This window comes from Urocitellus parryii, chromosome 8 (genome assembly GCF_045843805.1).
Source record: "Urocitellus parryii isolate mUroPar1 chromosome 8, mUroPar1.hap1, whole genome shotgun sequence".
NCBI classification, from domain to species: domain Eukaryota; kingdom Metazoa; phylum Chordata; class Mammalia; order Rodentia; family Sciuridae; genus Urocitellus; species Urocitellus parryii.
Genome location: NC_135538.1, coordinates 118,299,280 through 118,317,460, shown reverse-complemented (window position 1 = coordinate 118,317,460; position 18,181 = coordinate 118,299,280). Strand labels below are relative to the sequence as shown.

The 18,181-nt window shown below is 41.4% G+C and overlaps 1 pseudogene; it reads left to right on the top strand.

Annotated features, from left to right (window-relative positions):
• Positions 1–868: 868 nt before the first annotated feature.
• On the top strand, positions 869–1,671 carry LOC113175612 (protein cornichon homolog 4 pseudogene; annotated as a pseudogene).
• The last annotated feature ends 16,510 nt before the right edge of the window (positions 1,672–18,181 follow it).

Below are 18,181 nucleotides of genomic sequence, written 5' to 3'. Positions count from 1 at the left end.
TGCAGGCATGTCGGCGCACAAGCTCTGGCTGAGGGGCAGGCTGCTGATCAATCAGCCTGAATCTCCGGGTGCACAGCTCACTCACAATTGAGCCACGATCACTGACCTTCAGGTGCTGAAATTCTTCCTCTAGGTTTCAGTGCACCCCAGTTTTGCTGGACATTCCTATCAAGATAGTTTCTGGTCATTCTAAACTCGCTAATCACCAGCGCAGTGATGTGGGACACAGAGGTGTTGCCCTCAATTCACTGCCATCTTCTCCTGAAGTTTTCTTTCTTTGAAGTGTCTTTGTACAGATCCATTTCAACCTTCCAGTGGGCCATGGTTCCATCTTCCTCAATGAATTCTGCACCTCGGTCTCACTGGAGACCCTGTCATACATTTTTTCCTTCCTTGGATACTCTGCCTCAATCTAAGAGGTAGTATTTTTTCCCTATATATGCCATTTCTGCATTCTTTTGAGCCTTTTTTACTTCTTGTAGTAGTCAACCACTTTTTACTAGTTGATTCTTTTTGTTTTTTTTCTCAGAGCTGGGGATTAAATTCAGGGCCTCAGACATGAATACATCTACATTAACTTTTCCTTGTTAAAATGATTTATGTGGTTTCTGGACTTTGATAGAAGCATCTAAACTATAATAACTTAGTACCTGTTAAAGGAGGGTGCTTAATTGCTCACAGCATGTCAGAAAGAGTAATTGAGGCATTAATCAATTTAGTAAAATGCTTAACTCCAACAATAATGTTATATAAGTATGTTGATTTTTTGGTGGATTTTAAGTTTTTTCTATATGTAAATAGATTACTTGTCAGATTGCTTCAGAATTATATTGTCTGACTTAGAATGTGATGACATTAATGCTAGATTATGTTGCTCAGAATTGCTTGGCCATACGATTGTCACCGTATTTTGCTTGTTTCATTGCATTGCTTCATTTCATTGCACTGCTTCATCTTCCTTTTCAACTTACCTGTTACTACTTGGAATATAGATTGGTTCATTATGGTGCCAAATGGCAAAATGAGAGTGCTTGATTCAACGGAAATACAAAATTGAGGGCAACTGAAGTCGTTCATGAAAGAAGCCTTGATCAAGCTTGACTTTCTGTTGGGAGCTGCCATTTAGGAAGTGAGTGCCCCTTGACCTTGAATGATGAGAATGTGGACATGTGGCAAGCCAGCCATGGGCTGTGTGTGTGTGTGTGTGTGTGTGTGAACTATGAGCACTGAGCACACAAAGTGGACTGAACCAATATTGCCCCTCTGTTTGGGCAGGCCTCGCTTTGGTCTTTTTGCTTGCTCTGCCATGTTCCCCATACAGCTCATGATATGGGCATGACCTCCCCAGATGTCAGCCAACTTGCTGACAGCAGAAATCATGTAAGTAGACTCAACCCCCGTGAAACCTGACCCCTTGCCTCATTTGAATGGCTTCTTCCCCAAAAAGGGTTCAGCATGTGTGTGCTCTCTCTCTCTTTCCATGGAATTACTAAGGCTGGAAGAGTTGTAACAAGACCCAAGGTATTTCTCTGGCTCTATGTGATTATTTCATGCAGCCCAATTCACCTGGAGTGACCCTCAGTGTTTAGTCATGAAACACCACAGTTTCCACTTGTTTTATTTCTTGATGTATCTTTAGAGTATGATTTTTTAGCTTTGATAAATGACTGAAGCCAGAGAAGCTGTGCTTGGAGTTAAGATACACTACAGTGGCACATGATAAACCCATACTGAGTGAAGAGGGCATACACAATTTATACAGATAAATTTAAAGCAAGGAAATAGAAGATAACATCAAAAGCCTACTAACGAAGAAAATTCCAGGACCAGATAGATTCACAGCTGAGTTCTACGAGACTTACAAGGAATAATTAATACCAACACTCCTCACATAATTCCATGACATAGAAAGGAAGGAACCTTTTGTAACTCATTCTACCTAGGTGGTATCATCCTGATACCAAAACAAGGCAGAGACACATCAAGGAAAGAAAGCTTCAGATCAATATCCCTGATGAACATTGGTACAAAAATTCTCAATAATGGGGCTGGGGTGGTGATTCAGTAGTAGAGCACTTGCCTAGAATGAGTGATGTACTGGCTTTGACCCCTGGCACAACATAAAAATAAACAAATAAAAAATAAAGGTATTGTGCCCATCAAAAATAAAAAGTGTTTTTAAAAAATTTCAATAAAATTTTGGCAAATTGCATACAAAAACATATTTTAACAATAGTGCACCATGATTAAGTGGGGTTTATTCCAGGACAAAGTTGTTTCAACATATTAAAATCAATAAATATAATTCATCACATCAATACACTTAAAGATAAGAATCATATGATTATATCAATTGACGCTGAGAAAACATTTGACAAAATACAGCACCCTTTCATGTTCAAAACACTATAAAAACTAGGAATCGTAGGAACATACCTCAACATTGTAAAAGCTATCTATGCTAAACCCAAGATCAACATAATTATAAATGGCAAAAAGTTGGAAGCATTCCCTCTAAAAACTGGCACAAGACAGGGATGCTCCCTTTCACCACTTCTATTCAATATAGCCCTTGAGAAACTCTGCCCAGATCAATTAGACAGATGAAAGGAATTAAAAGGATATAAATAGAAAAAGAAGAACTCAATTATTATTTGTTGGTGACATGATTTTATATTTAGAGGATCCAAAAACTCCACCAGAAAACTAATAGAATTAATTAATTAATTAATTCAGCAAAGTAGCAGGATATAAAATCAATACTATAACTCAAATGCATGTCTATATATCAGTGATGAATCCTGACAGAGAAATTAGGAAAATTATCCCATTCACAATAGCCTCAAAGATATATGCTTGGGATTTAACTTAACAAAAGGTGAAAGACCGCTACAATGAAAACTACAGAACACTAAAGAAAGAAATTGAAGAAGACCTTAGAAGATGGAAAGATCTCCTATGCTCTTGGATAGGCAAAATTAATATGGTCAAAATGGCTATACTTCCAAAGAGCTATATAGATTCAATGCAATTCCAATTAAAATCCCAACATCATTTCTTATAGATAGAAAAAGCAATCATAAAATTCATTTGGAAAAATAAGAGACCCAGAATTGCCAAAGCAATCCTTATCAAGAAGAGTGAAGCAGGAGGCATCATAATACAGGACATTAAACTATACTACAAAGCTATAGTAACAAAAATGGGATGGCATTTGCTCCAAAATAGACATGTAGACCAATGGCAAAGAATAGAAGACATAGAGACAAACTCATATAAATACAGTTATTTCATACTAGACAAAAGTATTATAAACATACTTTTGGATAAAAGAAAGCCTCTTCAACAAATGGTACTGGAGAAATGGAAATCCATATGCAGCAAAATGAAAATAAACTCCTATCTCTTACCATGCACAAAACTCAACTCAAATTGGATCAAGGACCTAGAAATTAGTCCAGTAACCCTGCACCTAATAGAGGAAAAAGTAGACCCAAATCTTAAGCAGGTTGGATTAGGCTCTTAAAAAGAGTCCCTAATTTCAATAAATAAAATCAAGAATTAATAAATGAGATGAACTCAAATGGAAAACCTTCTTCTCAGAAAAAGAAACAATCAATGAGGTGAACAAAGAGCTTACAATTTGGGAGCAAATTATTTCCACACACATGTCAAATAGAACACTAATCTCCAGGATACATAAAGAACCCAAAAAACTTAATACAAAACAAACAAACAAACAAATCAACAAATGAGCTGGAGCTTAACAGACACTTCTCAGAAGAAGATATACCTTCAATGAGCAAATATGTGAAAAAATGTTCAACATCTGTAGTAATTAGAGAAATGTAAATCAAAACTACTCTAAGATTTCATTTCACACCAGTCAGAGTGGCAATTGTCAAGTACACAGACAACAATAAATGTTGATGAGGATGTGGGGGGAAAGGCACACTCATACATTGCTGGTGGGACTGAAAATTGGTGTATACTATTGAAAGTAGTGTGGAGATGCCGTAGAAAACTGGAAACACCATTTGACCCAGCTATGCCAGTTCTCAGTCTATACCCCAAAGACTTAAAATCAGCACACTACAGTGACACAGCCATATCAATGTTCATTAGCAGCTCAATTTATAACTAAACTGTGGAAGAAACCTAGATGCCCTTCAATAGATGAATGGATGAATAAACTGTGGTATATACACACAATGGAATATCACTCAGCATTAAAAGAGAATAAAATCATGACATTTGAGGTAAATGGATGGAGTTGGAGAATATCATGCTAAGTGAAGTAAGCCAAAGGCAGAATGTTCTCTCTGATAAATGGATGCTAATCCAAAATGGGGACGGGGGAGGCATGGGGAAAATGGAGGAAATTTGATTTGGCAAAGGGGAGGGAAGGTAGGGTGGGGTTATGGAGGCAGGAAAGATGGTGGAATGAGATGGACATCATTAACCTAGGTACATGTAAGACTGCACATAGGGTGTGACGCTACATCATGTACAACCAGAGAAAATTATTTGAAACATAATAAGTTTAATAAGTTGTGTTTTATGTCCTTTCAGTGTAATATTGGAACATTAATCGGCTATATGTATTACCTGTATGTATGTGTACATATGTGTTTATGTTTGTGTGTTTATTCATATATTTTCTTTACCTATCCATCCATCCACAGACACCTAGGTTGATTCCATATTTTGTCAATTGTGAATAGTGTCAGAATTAACATGGGAGTTCAGATATCTCTTTGCCACACTGATTTCTTTTCCTTTGGATATATTACTAGTCGTGAGATTGCTGGATCATAGCATCTTTAATTTAAATTGTATTTCTTGTTGAACAATAACAATTTGTTCCTTAAAATACTCTGTGAATCAGCCTAGAGTAATACTGATTCTAATACTGATTATATAATTAAATAATTTATTTGATTTCTATACTTGTCCCAGAGTTTTATTTATTTAATATTTTAGTATCAGAAAAGATTTATTAAAATTTCTTGCCACTAACTAGTGTAGTATGTGATACTGAATGACAATTCATTAAAACTGGAGGGAAAAAGAAAGAAAAACATCTAAATGAGTAAATTTGGTTTGATTGAGGAATAAAATCCATATATCTACAATTTTCTTTTTTCCCATTTTTATTGGTGCATTATAATTATACATAATGGTAGGATTCATTGTTACATATTCACAAATGCATGTGATATAACTTGTCAGTATTGTTCCTCAGTAAGAAAGATATTTATGACTATGAAAACTATACAGTATTTTATTGCTTTCAATAGATTGATTTTATAAAAACTTTTATACTAGTTGTAAGTAGAATATTTTTATATTAGGTGATTTTTACGATAAACACCTTACAAAATATCTTTTTTTTTTATCAATTTGGAAATATCAAACATTGAATTACAAGTTACAACATACCCAAATATTTTTTACCCTGCAGAATTGACAAGAAGAGCAAGAGACTTCACTGGATCATCCCCACAGGACTGGAACTCAGATCCTTTATTCTAACTTGAAAGTTTCTCATCTCATAACTATGGACACCCTCCTCATTCCCTTACCTTGTTCTTCCCCATAGCTGGGTACCTTCCAGTTTCCACTTTATCACAAAATCCTTGGCTAATGTTTTCTTTGCCTCATTCTCTGTATGAACTTCCCATTGCTGTCCATCACCTTTTCTACTCACCTTTCTGACTCTCTTCCTCAGTGAGGAGGACATATGATGCAAAGCATAGTTCTTTAGCCAAAGGGAGAGGGACAAGGGGGTCAGAAAGGCCAAGGGGGTCACCTCCCTTATATCAGAGAAGACATTTGGCATTTGTTATTTTGGGATTGGCTAACTTTACTTAACATAATCTGCTCTAATGCCATCCGTTTCCCTGGAAATGCCATGGTCTTGTTATTTTTTAGTGCTGAGTAATATTCCATTGTGTATAAATGCCACATTTTTTTTATCCATTCATCCATTGAAGGGCATCTAGGTTGGCTCCACAGACTAGCTATTGTGAATTGTGCTGCTATAAACATTGATGTGGCTGTGTCCTTGTTGTATGCTATTTTTAGGTCTTTTGAGTATAGTCCACAAAATGGGGTAGGGAGGAAGAGCATGAGAAGAAAATTACCTTTAGATGGGAAGAGAGGTGGGAGGAAAAGGGTGTGAGAATGTGAATTGCATGGAAGAGGGAAGGCTACCCCTTCGTTATACAGAATACAGGTATGAAGATGTGAGGGGAAAAATAAAAAAAGAATTGGGTCACATTAGATTGGGTAGAGAGAAGTGATGGGAGGGTATGGAAAGGGAAGGGGGGAATGGAAGGACAGCAGAATAAAATGGACATTATTATTGCTGTGGATATATATGTGACTGCATGACCAAAGTAATTCTGCAACCTGTGCACTCAGAAAAATGAGAAATTATATCCCATCTGATTCAAATGTATGATATGTCAAGATTGTACTGTCATGTGTAACTAATTAAAACAAATAAAAAAAAGAAAGGCCAAGGGATGTTTGAGAGAGTTAGTTTCTGTTCTCAAGAGTCATCCTCCCCAAATGGCTTTTGTTTTCCTTCTTTGGCACTTTCTATGTGTCCTCCCATCACACAAAGCTCTGGAGAAACATCAGAGTCTCTTGGGTGAGGCCCACACCAGACATCTGATCATTAGTTCTGATGGAGTTCATTAATTTTTCACTTTCACTGGGTCCTTTATTTTTTTCCTTATTTCTTTTTCTTTACTGTTTATCTTTGAATGGCCACAAGGTCTTTCAAGTGATTTGGAGGGATGCTCTAATAATCTTATTATGCTTAAGACTATTATCCATGTCTGTCATCCTCTCCAGTACCAGAAGGATATTTTATCAAAGTTTCTCTGAGCTGAGCACCATGACGAAAGGCACCCAGCCCACCTGTTCCTTTATCAGCTTACCTCTGAAGGAGCAAGGGCAGAAGAAAATTGGGTCCCTGGTCCATTTATTCTCATTCATCCTGGTCCATCTCATTCTCATTATTGCTCCTTTGATCTGGATTTTGGCATTTTGCCCTTGTCCACACCAGGAAGTGTTACAAAGGATCATCTGACTGAACTCACTGTTGAGTGTATTGTGGGATTTTGCTTTCTCTATTAATTGCTGTGTCATTTTTTTCTGAAGGACGACAGGGGTGGGATCTCTCTGGTCTTTGTACAATGGAATAGTACAATGCTACCTTAGTTTGAGACTTAAATGTCCCCACATTTAAAGGTTTGTCTCCCAGCTTGGTGCCAATGGGAGATGGTAGAGACTTTAGGAGGTGTGGCCTAATTGGAGGTCTTTAGGTAATTGTAGGTGTACACTTGAAGAAGAATTTAGGACACTTTCCTCTTTGTCTTTTCATTTTTTTTCCATGAGGTGAGACGTTTTTTCTCCTGCATGTGCTCCCACCATGATGAGCTGGAAAAAAAGAATCAGGGCAATTCATGTGATCAGTTAGGGTTAGGGTTAGTCACTGAACAATATTTATTAAGTGGCCATCATACGACAGGCACAGTTATCCCAGGCTTTTGGACCACATGCACACCACCATGAAATTTATATTCTAGAGGAAACTTGGATATCAATCAAGAACACTAATTGTAAACTGAAATAACTTATGCATGCTTGATGTGTGCTGTAAAGATTTTCCAGGATTATTTTGACCATACATAAGTTTTACCACCTAGGAACTTTGCTTAAGGTAAGTAGGTCCCCCCCCCCTTCTCCTGTCCCATAAACTTTTTCTGTGATTTTTTTTTTTTTGTAGTAGGGATTGATCCCAGTGGTGCTTAATCACTGAGGCACATTCCAAGTCCTTTTTATTTTTTATTGCAAAAGAGTGTTGCTCAGTTGTTAGGTCCTTGTTAAATTGTTGTATCTTTTTTCTGAGGGACGACAGGGGTGGGATCTCTCTGGTCCTTGTACAATGGAATAATACTATGCTATTATAGTTTGAGTCTTAAATGTCCCCACATTAAAATCCAACTTGTGATTCTCCTGTCTCAGCCTCCTGATCTGGTGGGATTACAGATGTGTGACCCTTTGCTCATCTTTTTCTTCTTTTTACCATTGAAGGTGAATTAATGCACTGATCTCCAGTTTCCAGTTACATAGTTTACATGTGTGTATACCTGAGGAAGCACCCCAGATTAAGATATGAAGCCTTCCTTCACCCCAGGAGGCTCCCTGCTGTCTCTTCCTGTCCTAACTCCTCAGCCTGCCAGGGAGCTCCTCATTTGACTTTTGTCACCACAGCTTCTGTCTGTCTATTCTTTAACTTCATATATTTGGAACCCTATAGCACCTGACATTCTGTGTCTGGTTTCCTTCGATCCCTTCCACATTTTATGATTTTTTAACTTAAATTTATTCATTTTTCTTATGTGGTGCTGAGGATTGCACTCAGTTCCTCACACATGCTAGCCACAATCCCAGCCTCCCACATTTTAAAGATTTCTTGTCTGCACCTCCATACCCTCTCTCTGTCTTCTTTCATTGGTCCAAGAGTGTTTTGGCATCCATGGAGCACCCTCTTGCTGGGTGCAGTTGTTCCTTCCTCTCTGAGAGGGAGTTTCAAAATGGTTCCAGATATGCCCTCCTTTTTTTAAATGTTTTGAAATTGTCAATGAACTTTTATTTATTTATTTGTGGTGCCTCACACATGCTAGGCAGGTGCTCTACCAGTGAGCCACAACCCCAGCCCCACATGCCCTCCTTTTAAAGTTATGTATTTTGAATATGCAGCTAACTAATGTGTATATGTGTTATTCAGCTTGTAAAAAAAATAACACTTAGAAGATGTAAGAGTAGAGCTTTTATAATCAAAGTTCTAATGTACTCTTTGCTTCCCCTTTTGCCCCCTCATGTCCTAGAGCACCCCAAGTGCTGGTGCCCTAGCTCTTTCACATTTAGACTGTGCTTTGGGGCAGATCTTCTCCTGTCAGTGTTTGTCCATGTGACCCTGTGAACTTGGATATCTTCCACATATTGTAGAGGCTCCATCCCTCAGCTCTAGAATGACAGTGAGAATCACCTCATGGTATTATACTAAATCATCATGGGAATGAAGTATAAAATGTTCCATGTAAAATGACCCTCAGTGAGTGGTGTGCCAAAGTATTTCTTGGTGGCTATTAAAGAGCAGAGGCCCTGGCTCTGCCTGAGTGGAGGAGTCTCTGTGACAGGAGAGGAACAGGATGTGCAGTATCCCAGGGACTGTTAGAATGTGCCTCTTGGGGTGGACAGGGCCTTTTCTGCCCTAGGCCCCTCTCTACTTCTCTGAGGGGCAGAGGTCAACCTTTGAGACCTTTAGACCTTTTACCATGACCCAGTTCTGAAATCCCTCCCCTAGGACTCACCTGGTTCACCCTTGACCATACATGGGCCTGACCTACCTGGGATTGGGAGATTTAGAAAATTCTTTCCAGGTCACTGATGGGTCACACAAATGTTCAGTGCCTATGCTGGCTCTCTGCAAGTGATCTGACATTGCTGTAACTGGGGAACATGTTTCAGATACTCTGGGCCAATATGTTCATTCTGGTGTCTCATCTCCTGATGAATCCAGATTTAAAGATAGGTAGTCAGTGTAGTTAGGTAAATTGGGTCTAATATCCAGTAAAATAAAAAATGAAGGCCATGTTGAGAATGGAGTCAGGGAAAAGCAGAACAACTCTTGGAATGTTAATGTCCCCAAGGCCCAGATCCCATCCCAAAGAAGTTAATGAAACAGCTCCCAGCAAACATGGAGATGCTAACCCAAAAGTCCTTCCTGCCCAGATTACCCCTTTGGTCCACCTGTGCCCCATCCTTTGGGTCTTCCCACCTACATTCCATCACTGAAAGATAACATAACAAAGGACAGGAATGCAGAAAAGCTGAATGAAGACATTAGCTATAAAAAGGGGAAGACATTGCCCTTCCACAGATTCCACCTCTTGGGTCCCCTTCTTCCTCCCAGAGAAGTCTTTTCTGCTGTCCTTTAATAAAGCCTTACTTTCCTATCTAAACTTGCCTCAGAGTGCTTCTCTGGTGTTATACTTCAACATTGGGGAAGCAAGGACTTGTCACTGGTAAACAGCAGTAACAATAATGAGATGGCATAAATAAAATTTATGTAGCCCAGTTCTTGATACTTATTAGGAATTCAATACAATTTTGTTTTCTTTTTTTGGTAAGACTTCTCTGACATCTCTAGCCCTTGGGAAGTCTGCCTTTGGGGCAGTGATTGGTGGTGGCATTAGGAGGTGGTGGTGGCATTTCACTTCTAAGTGTAGTTTTTCTGCAGTGTTCCAGGAAAATTGTGGGTAGCCTCTTTTTGCTGCTCTGCTCTGCTGCCTTCTTCCTGGGAAAGGGAGCTATGCTCAGAGGGTAGGGTACACTCTGCCCAGGCTCCTTTTGCAAGATTTAGCTTTAGATGGTGGAAGGAGCCAGAGAGGGGTTGCTCCTCTGACTGGGAGGGCTTAGTGGGGTTCCCGTGTCAGAGATTCTGCAGAGATCACTGTACCTTATGTCTGGCTCTGCTTTTCCCCCCATTTCCTGGGATCCAACTGCCTTTTGGAAATGAAGAATTTGGGCCCCCAGCATTGGACTCAGAGGCAGAGGACTGGGTTATGTGAACAGCTCAGGACAGGTGCAAATTCTGAGGGAAGCTTTGGGGCCTGCTGGGGTCCTTGTGACTCTGACCTATCTCCAGCTGATGTGTTTAGAGACTCTCCAGAAAGTCACAGCCTTTCATAGGTGGGAGAAAAGAGAAACAGGTAAGTTGTCTTTGAAGATACCTGTGACCTAAGAGGAGGAAACTAGGGAGAATCTGGTAACAGGAAGAAGATGAGGATGATGTAGTACAAGAGGTAGTGGGGGTGGACAGGTGGAATAGTCTTGGTCTAGGAAGAACTAGGAGAAGCTTAATGAGGGTTGTTCCTTTATTCTTGTGTTTTAATGATATTTCTTAAACATTTTCTTAGACCAGGCCCTGTTCTATAAATTCATGTCATTTTTATTACAAACTTGGGATGTAGATGTTGTGACTATGCCCATCAGACAGACAAAGAAACTGAGGCCAAGGAAATCATGTTGAGAGTGGATGAGCCTGGAGGGCAGCCTAGAGGGCAGCCTAGAAGTTGACTCCCAGAATTTGTCCTTTTCGTTACCACAGATTGCCTTCTCCCTGCTCCTTTCAAGTAGCTTGGGGGTCTTTTTTCTGACCAGGGTTCATTATCTCTATATTCTGTCTCCAGAATGGTACCTAACCTTTCATGCAGAAATCTTTCTCAAAGAAAAAGAAGGCAAGGACAAACCTGCCAAATGCAGTGCCATATCTGAGCCCACACTGGAAGGGACTGGGCTGAGATTCAGGTTTAGGTGAACTCCAGAAAAAGGCAGAACAGGGTTCAGGGCTCCTGTGATGGGAACCACAGCCTCCTTGAGGATGTGAATATCTCTAACACTGAGCAGGCCCAACCTGGGCATAATTATGGGGCAGAAGAAGAGGCAAGCAGGAGCTTGCATGTTTTTCATAATGGGGACCTTGGATCTGGGCACTCCTTTCTGGGGGGTCATGAGTGATGTGTGAATAACAGAGAGATAGAGGAATGTCTTCCACCACTGAGCTCCAGGTAAGGGGAGGGAAAGTTCCTGGTGTTCTGGGCCTAGTAGAGCTGCCCTGAGGTTGTGGTGGGAAAGAAAGAAACAGTTTCTTACCAGGTAACTCTAATGGTTTCCTGGTACCACATTCTTCCCAGAAGAGCTGGAAGGAAACCAGGCTCAGCTGTTTGTCAATGTCAGGGATGTGGGGGGACCACCACCCTATTAGTATGATGAGCCAATAGGAATATTTGGCACCAGCAGGGGAGTGCTGTCCATCCCTGAGCCCTGCTCTCTATGCTGAGGTGCTGGAGCTCTGGGCTGGACCTGCCTCCTGCCTGCAGGTCTTGGCCCTCATCCCCCATCTCTCTCCCCAGCTCTAAAGATATGGAAGGGCTCTGCAGTCACTCCTTGCTCTGCTGTCTCACTTCCCTGCTTCTCCTTGTCCAGCTTTCTATGGGTACGTATCCCATCTGTCTTCCTTTGTGGTTTTAAACAGCAGAATATAAAAGCATTTGAAAATCCATTTCCCTCATTTTTTTGTTTTCTTGCTTTTTTTGTTACTGCAAGCATTCATTCATTCATTTTATTCTGAAATATTAATGAAATATTGAATTTTAGCTGCTATTATATGAAGGAATCAGACAGAAATTCTGTCATACTGTTTGCCTTCTAGCAGGAGACAGTGAGTAATAACTGCAACTAGGCAGAGAGGCTTAAGTGTGTTAGAGGAGATGACCATGATGGGAAATGCAGTAGGGCAGGATGTGGGCAGTCAGGGACATGGGAGGCAGGTGTGGGCAGGCAGCAGTGTTCAGTGAGGTGGTGTGTAGATGGGAACATAACCCTGGAGAAGGAGGATTGAGCTGTGAGGACCATTTGGAAGGAGGGTTCCTGCAGGGGGAGGAGCCTGTGCAGAGCTAGCAATGTGCTGAGGGGTGAGGAAGCACAGAGGCCAATGTTGCTGGACTAGAGCCCATGGGGAGAGAAGCAGCAGGTGAGTTCAGAGGGGTCTTGGGAAGGGCTGTCCACCTTGTCAGGACTGTGGAGAGTGGGGAGCCCTGTGGAGGCTTTGAGCAGAGCAGCAACATGGATTAGCTCATGTGTTAAAAGGATCACTGAGGTCAGGAATCCTAGTCATCCTCCCGTTGAGATTTAATGGTGACTGAGACCAGAGTGGTGAGAGTTTGAGAGTGGTTTGAGAGTAGCTCTTTGGAGGCCCATTGCAGTGTGTCCTGCAGGGGACTCATGTGGTTGCCTCAGAAGCACAGGAGCACCAAGGGGTGGAGAGTGAGGTGAACTTGCTTCTTGAACATGTAGTGATGAGGGCTTCCATGGATGACGAGAGCAGGGTTTTCACAGCATTAAGTAACATTTGACTCTGTATTTTAAAGTGCATATGTATTTTTCTGCTCCATCAGTGGAGGAGAAAAATATAGACTGAATTAAAACATTTAGAATTGGAAGAGGGGAATTTCCTGTGTGTAGCTGAATGACCAAAGAGTGCTGACCTTTTGTCAGGTTTGCTCTTTGTCAGTTTTGAGGTTTGTTCTGAGACAGAGCAAGTTAGACCTGGGGTCCCCAATGTGTGCTCCCCAGACCACCCTTGGAACTCCTTGTACATGCACATTCATTGGCCCACCCCAGATGTAGTGAATGAGATGCTCTGGGATTGGGGTTCAGTGATGTGTGCTCTATAAGGCATCCTAGATGTTCAGGTGCATGAAAGCTTGAGGATCACTTAATTAGAGATTACTTCATGGAAGAGCCTGGGACCAGGAGCTGAAGACAGTGAGTGAGTGTTTTTGACATAATTTCTGGCCACATCATTATGATCAGAAGATCTTTTCCAAATCTATCAGACTGCAGAGGTCATCTTATGTGTCCCCTGCACCAGCTTTACTGGCCTTTCCACCTGATGGTATGTGTTCTCTGTTTTTTGGTCTGTGTCTCTCTAGCTTTCTTCCCCTTATGTCTGTCCACAGAGCAGTTCCGGGTTGTTGGCCCTCTATACCCCATTGTGGCAGTGCTGGGTGAGGATGCCATACTGCCCAGTGCCCTAATCCCAGCCATGAATTCAGAGAACATAGAACTGGGGTTGTTCTGCAGCACATTCTCACAGGCAGTGCTCATCTCCTGGAACCAAAGGGAACAGACTGAGGAGCATATGGCTGAGTACACAGGAAGGACCTCACTGGTGAGGGGCTGCCTTACTGAGGGGCAGGCTTCTGTACATATCCACAACGTCCAGGTTTCTGACAATGGAAAGTATATCTGCTTTGTAGATTCAAACAGCAATTCTTTATTCCTGAACTCACACCGGCCCTCTACAAACACGTTCTGGGGAAATCCATGTTCTTCCCACAAAATTCACGTACTCCACCAGGCTTTGAATCCCAAAAACTTTCTGAATTCCAAGAGAACTCAAGGGGAACTCAGGCAGCAGGATATGCCCTATTCCCAGCAGGAATAACCTTAAACCTGGAACCACCCTAAACCCAGATTGTTCTAAACTGGGAATGCCTTAAACCCAAGGAGCGCCCTAAACCCAGATTGTTCTAAACTGGGAACGCCCTAAACCCTAAAACCTGATCCACCCTAATCCAGTAGGATCCTCCTTAAACCCGGATCCCCCTGGTCCTTGAGCAGGGTCACCTTTCTCAAACATACATGCAATGTCACTTCAAATCCAAGGCAAGTCCATTTCCACGAGTCCTTCCTCTAAGCAACATGGGGTATGCTGGCAAGGAAATTTCGATGCATCATTCCTTCTTGGCAATGGCTCTCAGCAATCAAAGAACATCCAACTAGGATGCAGGTGTGGCAAGAAAAGGAGCATCTGTGGTGGCTTAAGGAGGAGGAACAGCAGGCAAAGGAAGAGGTGTTGAAGGCCATTGGTAAGACCACACAGGGCAAGTGCAGACCTGGTGGTGAGTAGGTCAGCTGACAGGGGCCATAGTCTAGGCTCTAGCTCTCTAGGGAGATCCAGGGTCCAGGGCCCAGAGGAGGTGACTGAGGAGATCTAAGAGGGGAGCTAGAGATTTTTGGGCTTGGGTGGGTTTGTAGTTAGAAATTCTGGTAAACAGAAAATCTTTTCTGGGGTTTTCTAGGCACACAGTCTTTCCTTTTCTTGGGGATGTGAGTTCATGCTGTTTTTCATTTTCTTTCAGACGAACTTGAGGCAGATCTCAGTAAGTTCTGCTTTTCCTCCTGAATTTCTGTTTCCTTGGTAGCAGATGTTCTAGTTTCTAGTTCCTCTATTTCTTGTTGTTTTTCAGATCAGAGGAAAGCTGCCTATCTGTCTGGTAGGTGACTTTCCAGGTATCCTTTGTTTCTTTATCCTACCTGTAACCTGGTGTCCCTTCTCCTTGTCTGTACCTAGGCACAGACATGTGTGGCCCAATCACTGTGAAGCTAATTGGAAGCTAGTGGAAACCACAACCCTGCTCCCTGAGCTTTCCTAGAACTGGGCTGTTATTTGCTACCTAAAGCTTGGAAACCTGGATGTGATGGTGACCCCTGGTCTGTCATGCATTCTGCTTCTTATTTCAACCTTGGCTTGCTCACATTACATTGTGCAGGAAGCTGTCCGTGAATTACTTTAGGGTCTTCTTTAGTTTTGGCAGCCAAGAAGGTTTTAGATTTAACCTTGGAAGCTATCTATGGCTCTCCCATGCAATAGGTTTTCGAAGACACATAACCTTTACTAGAAAGATACTTCATAGTAGCTGTTAAAGTGGGTGTAACCCATTGGGAATTGGAAAGCCCACCTACAATCTTTTTTGGTGTAGGACATTCTATGGAAGTTCTTTGATGTTACCTGATATAAAAAAGTAAGCATAGGCTCTATTTTGCATTTTTATTATAGAAGCTGGATCTGTATGATTGACTACCCTGTCCTGTCCCTGGTTTCTGAAAATATTTTCTGTGTCCTGGGTTTTTTTTCCCATCATTTTATTTTTCTTAGCTTTTATTTTGCATATTCCACTGATGGGAACCATATTACCATTACCTGCATGGGTCTCATGTGAGAATATGGATTTTTAGCCTTCAATGTGTCTAGCAGTTGGTCTGCACCTAGAAGCTTAAAGGAAAATACTAAAAGTTCATTAAATGATCTATATAAGTAAATGGAGTCATTAAGTTTAGAAGTGTGGCTTTCTGTTAATCTCCCAACAAATCGCCATCCAGGGATTATGTTTTCTCCAGCTCCCAATGGTGCTAATCCAAGTGGGCTGCTCACCGCAGGTGGGAATGTGATGGAGTGAACCAAGTACTTCTTAAAAAGTGGTTCTTATTCTCTAGAAGTATTTCACATGTGAAAAGTTGGGCAGTTTTACTCCAGAACTCATTCCTGTCTTTAAATCATTCTTCATTTTGGTAATTTCCCAAGTGTCTTTTTTAATTTAATTTTATTTTTTATCTTGTGGTGCTGAGTTGTAAACCTAGCATCTTATGGCTGCTAGGCAAGCCCTCTACCATGGGGCTACATCCCCACCACTTTTCCAAATATATCGTTGCCAGAAAAAGCATGGATATAATTATGCCTCTGACAATTTTGGAGTGAATTATATTTTATTCTCTCAAATATTTTTATGCAGAGTATAATTTTTATTCTTAGCAGAAAAACTGAATGAAGATAGATAGAATATGGATTTTTATGAGTTTTGAGGCAGACGGTTTTCTGACAGAGAGAAAGCAGTGGGACAGTGGTAGAAGTTGGCCTGTAAAGCAGCCGTCTTGATCTGTGGTCCAGGGCATTTCCCACAACTCCCTGTGGACCCTGCATACTGCAAGAGGCCATCTCCTTTCTGGCTCTCTCCTCCTGTGAGTAGTCTCATGTTTAGAATGGAGGGGAGGCCAGGGCAGGTACATTCATGCTGAGCAGGCTAGTTTTAGCTGTGGTCTCACCACTCTGTGTTCCCTTTCAACCTGGAGGAAGGCCCCCCTGTATGCAGGTAAGTGATTCTGATGTTTCCTTGACCTTCCCTCCTCCAGCGTCATCTTCTGCCCTTCTGTATCAGTGGCCTCCACCCAGGATGGGACAGGTTTCCTGCTCTCTCTTCTCTAATTTGTTTCCCACCCCTTCCAGTAAACACTTTTAATTTCTCTTGTTTTTTTCTTTCTTATTCCTCATACATTAATCTTCCCCTTGCCCAAACTAACCAAAAGCCAAGCACAATGGGAAAGCAAAATCCTCGTAAATCGAGAGGAAAATGATTGTAACTTGCACTGGAAGACCACAGGGATTTCTCCTCAGGACTAGACCACAGAACTCACCTCACATTCCTGTCTTTAAATCATTCTTCATTTTTTCAACATTTTTTTTTAGTTGTAGGTTCTTGTTCCCTCCTGACCTGCAGGAGAGATAGGGAGAACACACTCCGGCCAGGACAAGCCAAGAAATGAGAGGGCTGACTGGCCGCCTGCACCCAGCTCTTCCTCACGGGAGGACAATCAGATGCATCAGGGAGACTAATCAAGGCAGGAGCTTCTTAATTAAGGAAGCACACACAGCTAATATAAGGCACACGAGCCAATCAGGATAAAGGTCAGCAGGGTGAGGAGAGTTCACGTGTACACCCATTCTATAGGCAGTAAGGGGAGACACAGCTGTCCACAAGGGCAGAAGGGTTCTGAGCCTATCCTAGAGGTGGTCCAATTTTTTTGTCACAACCTCAGTAATGCCTTCTGGTGGGTCACCATGTGCCATCTTAGCCATGTGTGGCCCCAAGACCAGGAAAAGAGCATCAGTCTGCAAGTTAGGTTTCCTTTTCTTCATCATAGGTTTCAATTTTCTAATGTGATATGCTCTACAGTAGGTGGACACAATACCTTTATTTTATTTTTATGTGGTGCTGAGGATTGAACCCAGTGCCTCATGCATGCTAGTTGAGCACTCTACCTCTGAGCCACGATCTCAACCTGAAATCATTCTTCATTTTTGACAATTTGCCATATGTCTTTTTAAATTTTGATTTTAGCTTTTCATTTTGTTGTGGTGAGAATTAAACACTTTCTAGGCTTGTCCTCTACTGCAGGCTAATGTTAGCTGTACCCTCTGAAAACATCATGTTCACCTGGTATTTGTTGTTGATACAGTGACACTAGAGTTCAGTTGTGAGTGAAGCCTGGATGGAGCAGGGTTGGAACTGTAAATAGGAATTTATGGTTTCCATAAAATTTCAGAAACCATATTTGGCAGCTTAGTACTTTCATCTTCCTAATGTGGTGTCTGGTTCTGTATTCCCTTTACCCCAGATTCCTACTATTTGGGTCAAAGGTTGGTTTTCTTGCTTCTTCCTGGTCCCTGGGATCTTCTTCTCAGCCACCTCCTACTCTGACTTGCTGTCCTAGCTGGGTTTATTCTATGCACTTTGGTTGCTGAGAAATGAGTTTTTGGTGTTCTGAATTTGGGGTCCAGGAGGCTTAAGGGGATATGTGAGCTACATACAATTATATGCAACATTCTGTGTTTTTGTTTATATTACAGGAACAAAATGCAAGTTAATATTCACAACAATTTTCTCTGCTTTTAAGAGAATTTCTCTTTGCCTTTTGG